At 43.7% G+C, this 6992-nt stretch overlaps 1 non-coding gene and 1 pseudogene across 1 annotated transcript; both read right to left on the reverse strand.

Annotated features, from left to right (window-relative positions):
- Nucleotides 1-165: 165 nt before the first annotated feature.
- LOC120227622 lies at nt 166-272 on the reverse strand. Its single transcript, XR_005527295.1, has one exon. It is a non-coding gene; the product is annotated as a U6 spliceosomal RNA (small nuclear RNA).
- Nucleotides 273-4238: 3966 nt separating this feature from the next.
- On the reverse strand, nt 4239-5153 carry LOC120227621 (annotated as a pseudogene).
- Between the last annotated feature and the right edge of the window lie 1839 nt (nt 5154-6992).

Consider the following 6992-nt stretch of genomic DNA (forward strand, 5'->3'; position numbering starts at 1 on the left):
TCGTTTCATGTGTCTGTTGGCCATCTGGATGTCCTCTTTGGAGAAGTGTCTGTTCATGTCTTCTGCCCATTTCTTCAGTGGGTTGTTTGTTTTTCGGGCGTGTAGTTTGGTGAGTTCCTTATAGATTCTGGATATTAACCCTTTAACTGATATGTCATTTGAAAAATTTATATGGAACGCTTCACGAATTTGCGTGTCATCCTTGCGCAGGGGCCATGCTAATCTTCTCTGTATCGTTCCAATTTTAGTATATGTGCTGCCGAAGCGAGCACGTGATTGGGTTTCTTATGGCTTTGTTTTGGTGTGCTGCCAGGACAGGCTCTGACTGTCTTTAGCCATGACTTCCTCTTTGCTGGCTTCCAGGCATCCTGTTAGAACCTAACTGTGTCAGCACGCCTGGGTGGCTCGGTGGGTTAAGCATCCAACTTTATCTCAGGTCATGATCTCACCGTTTGTGATTTTGAGCCACGCATCAGGCTTTCTGCTGTCAGCACAGAGCCCACTTTGGATCCTCTGTCTCCCTCTCCCTCTTGTACACCCCTACTCTTGTGCTTGCACTCTCTCTCTCTTAAAAATAAACATTAAAAAAAAAATAAATGCTTAAGAACCTAACTAACTGCTTCTAACAACTTTAAGCCCTCTCCATACTTTGGATATCAGCTCCATAGTCATTTTGTTTCAGGAGCTCTTATTTCTTTTAGTGGAGAGTGATATTTCGAACCCCAATCTGAGTGCCAAGGGTGCTATTGAGTTTCTCATGGCTCCTAGGTCTTTTAGTGGAAAGAGAAAATATGTGTAAATATAAAGTATTTTGATGTATATAAAATTAATATCTATATTTTCTACAGAAGTTTTGCTTAACCTCAGTGATTAAGGTTATCTCCTCCCATGTACTATCTTCTCATTCTTTCCCATATACATTGTCTATGTAATGAATCCTCCAAAAAACCCTGAAAGGTTGAGGTTCAGAGAACTTCTGGGTTGAGAATGGGGGAGAATGGAGAGGACACGGAGGCTCTGCCCCCTTTCCCATATCTTGCCCTATGCATCTCTTCCATCTGGCTCTTCTGGAACTATATCCTTTCATAATAAACCAGTGGTCTAGTAAGTAAAATGTTTCTGAGTACTGGGTGCTGGCTCTAGCAAATTAAGAGGAAATTAAGGAGGGGAGAAGAGAAGGGGGAAGCAAGAGGGGCATGGGAGAGAGGAGAAGGGAACCAAAGAGGAAAACAAACTAATCATAATATGTAGTCTTATTTGGATTTTAGTTTATACACACACATTGAAATAATTGCAGTGTTTATAGAACTATAAAATGCTAGGTAATTGATGATATCAGGGCATTCCTGTTGAGTGTCAGGTATGATAATGCTAATTTATATTTTACAAGAGGATTAGTCATTTTTAGAGGAAAATACAGAAATATTTAAGGATGACATGCTATAGATATCTCTGATTTGTTTCAAAATAATTCGAGAGGGAGAAATAATCCATGGGGGTATAGATGAACAAGATTGGTCATGAATGGATCACTTATACACTAGATATGAATACATAAAGATTCATTTTATTAACTTCTCTACTTTCCTATAGATTTAAAATTTTCCATAAAATGAAAGAGAAAGGAACTCTCTAATCTTTTTTTTTTTTTTAATTTTTAATTTATTTTAGAGAGAGAGAGACCGCGTGAGCAGGGAAAAAGCCAGGGAGAGAGGGAGACACAGATCCGAAGTAGGATCCAGGCTCCGAGCTAGCTGTCAGCACAGAGCCCGATGCAGGGCTCGAACTCACAAACCATGAGATCATGACCTGAGCTGAAGTCGGACACTTAACCGACTGAGCCACCCAGGACCCCATGGGCAGAAAGAGCTGCACTGGGGAAGTGATGGGTGACTGATTATACAACTTCAAGTTGGGAGGGGGTTAGGGATAGCATAAGTCTCTAAGGAATTTGGCAGCAAAGTTTCCAGGCCTTGAGGGGCTAGCTGTTTGTTGTTAGTAAAACCTTAGTCATGAGACCCTTTAGATGTGTATCAGTGGGCCATATGTTTGGAGAATGATTGCCAACATATACCTTGGGGGGGAGTAGAAAGAAAGGAAATTTCCAAAGGGATTTTCATATGCCAAAGAAGCCTCATGGGATCCTGAGAGGTTGGGCTAAGATTGCCTTTTGTCCCTCTTGGCAGAGTGTCAACATCGAGGCAGCCGAGCTCCTTGAGGAAGGTCACTCTGTTTTAAGGACTTGTCAAGGGGCCATAAGCTGTATAGGAAAATTTAATTTTGTCTACATTTCTCTCTGCCTTTGTTTCCCATATCACAACTGTTCTATGTGGTTTTTGTAAGGACTGCCAGAGGTTCCATGGATTCTGAAAAGAGAACATATGTATTACATGAGCAATGGGGTTTGCATGATGTCACGGTTTGGGTTTGCAGGAAACAGACGCTGGTATGGAGAATGAGGGCATAATGTTTATTAGGGTGTGCTCTTGGGATCAACACTGGTGGAAGGATGGATAGAAAGCAGGACTGGGGGGAAGGAGGAGTTGGCCTGTGATGTAGTCTCAACAAAGGCCTCAGTCAACCCTGTGGGGAACTCTGGAAGTAGGGTCACCCTTCAGAGTTATCTTGAGTGGGGGCAAGACACTTCTATCTCTTCCTCAGTCAATCATCTGACGTGGGCTGCCCTGAAGAAGGGGGCATGACCTTATGTGAGTTTGTCCTCAGCTAAGAGCACTCTTTAGCTAGTTCCTGAAGAAGACTGCCAGCTGAAGGCTCTCTGATGGCAGCACTTTGGGCCGCTGAAGTAGTCCTGTAGAGACCTATAAAAAAAAAATCTGGGCGGAAACTAGTTACAGTTCTCTAAGTCAAAACTAGTGATATTGAAAAGGACATTTACTTTACAAGGATGTTTCACTTTTAGGTCAATTCTTAACTTACAAAGTTTGGAATTGATCCCAAGTTGATGTCATCCTCTCTGTAGTGAGCGAAGAAGAACATAAAAGTGCTCTGTGCCCATGGAGAAAGCCAAACTCACACCAGAATGAGACAGATAATACCAGGTTTGAAATGGTAAGACAGGAGCAGACAGAGAGGCTAAGGGCCCACATAGGCAGTGACAGGTGTCCACGTTTCTGCCCAGTGTCAGCAGAAGAGCACTGTGGGGACGAAGAGGGTGGCTGGCCACATCCCAGACAGGAGATGCCCAGGACTCTCAAGCAAGACAAGCAGGGAGCATTGTTTTAGTTAGAAAATCTTGATTCTCAGGGAGAAAAAGAGACCTCCAGGTACCTGAGGCAAAAAGAGACATTAAAAGTTCACTCACTTTTAGTAGCTTTGCCCCTTTTTGTGTCTCTAGTCATTGAGATCCTCACACATTACACCTTGGACCCCTTGTCAAGTGCACGCTGAACTGGTTCTGCCTTTCAGTTTTATCATTCCTCTCCTCAGGCAGCCACCTTGCTCCTTCTCCGCTGGTCACGTGGTGCCCCTGCTCTGCTCTCCCTGATATGTCCATCTTCTAACTCTCTGGACTGTAGGGACAGACTGTGTGCTTAAATATATAAGACTTACTGAGGGCAGAGAAATGAAGCTTAAAACCAGATACCAGCTATGAGTGCTCCTGGGCTAAGAACTTCCACATGCATTTGCAGGATCCAGTTTACTTGCCCTCATTGGAAATATGCTACATGGAATCCACATGATCCCAATTCCTCTGAGTCTCAGGGAAAGGAAAGAGCCAAGTTCACGCTCATCTCTAGTCTCAATCCTGCCACTAAGAAAAACAAAATCGAAAGATGTGCCATTTTATCTCTAATGCTGACAGTTTTTTATACTATTCTGCCATGAAGTTTTGCCCCACAGTCTTCCTTGGATCCCTTCAGAGAAGGATCTTGGACATTTATGTAACTCAAAGGTACACTAAACGGTTTTTTCCAAAACAAATGGGCAAGCTGCTCACAAGGATGAATTCTGACACACCCAAAAGGGAACCAGCAAACTCATTTGTGTTTTCAGCAGCACCCACTTCCGACCCTTCAAGTCCCACCCCATCAGGTTTTAGATTTTATTGTTTTTGAACTTGGGTCCAGTAATAGCCCAAGTTCTCCATTGTGTATGTAATTCTGTTTTCTGGCAATCATTCTTCACATTTATCATCCTTGGGGGGACATATTCTTCTGAGATTCATGGGCGCAGGCAGCCAAGAGCACAGAACTACAGGAACATTTGTCCTCCAGACGTCACTGGGTGAAGCATTTCTGACTCACCAAGTTCCTCACAACGGTCTTCACATCCTTGTTTCTGAGGCTGTAGATGATGGGGTTGAGCATGAGGGTCACAACCCCACATAAGAGGGATATGAGCTTGTATGATAGGTTCTTTGTCTGCCCCCAGGGGGCCTTTGGATTTGGGCTTCCCATACATGAAAACGGTAGTCCCATAGAAGATGACCATAAATGTGAGGTGGGCAGAGCAGGTGGAGAAGGCCTTTTTCCTCCCCTCAGCTGAGGGGATCCTCAGGATAGTGGTGAGGATGAGGTATAGGAGACAAAAATGAAGAGAACTGGGACCCCCAGGAAGATCATATTGGTCACACCCATGCTGATCACATTGATGATTATGTCAGCACAGGCCAACTTCAGGACACCTAGGATCTCACAGGTAAAGTGGCTGATGACGTTGTACCCATAGAAAGGAAGTCTCACTGCAATGGATGTTTGAACCATGAAGGCAGAACTTCCAGCTGCCCAGGAGCTGGCGGCCAAGGGCATGTAGACAGCCTTGCTCAGGATCACAGGGTGTCTCAGGGGGTTACAGAAACCAATAGTGATCAAATGCCATCATGCCCAGGAGCACACGCTCTGTGGCTCCCATAGCAAAGGAGAGGAGCATCTGCATGGCACAGCCAGGGAAGATGGTTTTCCTGGAAGTGAGAAAGCCATCCAGCGCTTTCCCCAGGAAGAAGTACATGGGCGTGTGCAGGCGGGAGTCAAGGATGGTCACCAGGATGAGGACCCCATTGCCCAGCAGGATAGCAGGATCACCAGGTACATCAACAAGATGAGCACAAAGAATGTCCTCTCCAGCCTTGTGTGGGCAGAGAGTCCCAGGAGAATGAACCCCACCACAGGGGAGGACCAATTGGCTTTTTCCATGTGATATCCCTTGTGTCATCAGCAAAGTACAAAAGCAGCACATCAGGCTTTCTTGAGAAGAGTCTCAGGCATCTAGTGTGTGGTCAAGTCTCTGTTACAAAAAGGAGAGTGTGTGTGTTAGAGAAACCTGGCTGTAAGAGACAGTAGGTTAGGCACGTCCGTAGCTCTTAGATCTGAAAAGGTCAGACTAGAACACAACAGAATCTACAGTGGAGTAGCACTGAGGGAGAGCCTCAAATATTCCAGCCAACTGTGTGCCAGGGTTTTTCTGATGTTGCATCCTCATTGCCCATAAAGCAATTGAGACCCCGAGACGGGGAGTGACCTGTCTTAGTCTTCTGAGCAGGTTGGCGATAGAGGCAGGATGGAGGCCAGGAGAGCTAATCCCAGTGAAAGAGGACTTTTCCTCTGCTTTATGATCATCTAGTGGAAAAGGCTGATAATTATTTCTTTTCAATGTAAATGCTTACAAATTTCACTTAATCTGAGCTTTCTTAGATTCTCAGGGAGGAAAATCCCCAAGCTGTTCCCATTCTTAGAACCAGCAATTTTTCAAGTGTGATAAAAGAAAGTGGTCCAGTGACATTTATTTGCATGTAGCTCTCCAGTGTTCTCAACATCATTTGTTCTTTTCATGTTTATTTATTTTGGGAGAGTGAGCATGTGTGAGTGGGCAGGGACAGAGAGACAGGGAGAGAGAGTATCCCAAGCAGGCTCCTCTCTGTCAGTGCAGAGCCCAAAGTGGGGCTCGATCTCACTAACTGTGATATCATGACCCAAACCAAAGTTGGATGCTTAACCGATTGAGCCACTTAGGCACCTCACCTTTCTATATTCTTTTTAAATAAGTCTGTCAGTGTTCAAAGAATTTAATATAACTTTCCCCAAAACTGCTTCTTTCCATCCACTACCATCTCTGAAACTCATTCATTTTGGGTCTACTGGTTCAGGATAGGAACCATGTCTTGCTCATTTCCACATGATACACAGTACTTTGCCACATTCATACTACTACTACTACTACTACTACTACTACTACTACTACTTTGTAGTTCTATTGTGCTTACCATAAATAAGCACTTATTTATAGTATCTTACCTTATTTGTCAAAAATCAAGTGGTTAGGTTTTAAAATATGAAGAGGTAGATACGGTAAGCAACCTGCCCAAGGTCATAGGTAAGAAAATACTTCCCAGTTTTTATTGTGATGAGTTATGGAGGCTCAGAAATGCTACAGATTTTACACCTCTTGGATATTCACAGTGTGGGAGAATATATTAAAGACTTTGAGAAGTCCTGGAACAAAGAAATATGACAAATTTTAGGCTGCTAGAGTCTTCAAATATATTTAGCCTCTGTCTATCTATTTATCTATCACCTTTCTTTGTTCCTCTCCATCATTCTCTCTCCCTTTCTTTCTCTCTTTCTTTCCTTCTTTCCTTATTTCATTCTTTCCTTCTTCCTTCCTTCCTTCCTTCCTTCCTTCCTTCCTTCCTTCCTTCCTTCCTTCCTTCCTTCCTTCCTTCCTTCCTTTTCTAGAATCTGAGTTATTATGTAACAGACAACTAGCTTTTTTGTTGGGAATTGTATCAGTGGTAAACAACAAATTCAAACATTGTTCTCTTTCTTGGATTTAATTTTTTTTTTAAATATTTTTATTTATTTCTAGGAGAGAGAGAGAGACAGCGTGAACAGGGGAGGGTCAGAGAGAGAGGGAGTCACAGACTGAAACAGGCTCCAGGCTCTGAGCTGGCAGTCAGCACATAGCCCGACGCGGGGCTCGAACCCACGAACCGCGAGATCATGACCTAAGCGAAAGTCGGACGCTTAACCGACTAA

This window comes from Hyaena hyaena, unplaced genomic scaffold (genome assembly GCF_003009895.1).
Source record: "Hyaena hyaena isolate Hyena2069 unplaced genomic scaffold, ASM300989v1 scaffold_2639, whole genome shotgun sequence".
NCBI lineage: Eukaryota > Metazoa > Chordata > Mammalia > Carnivora > Hyaenidae > Hyaena > Hyaena hyaena.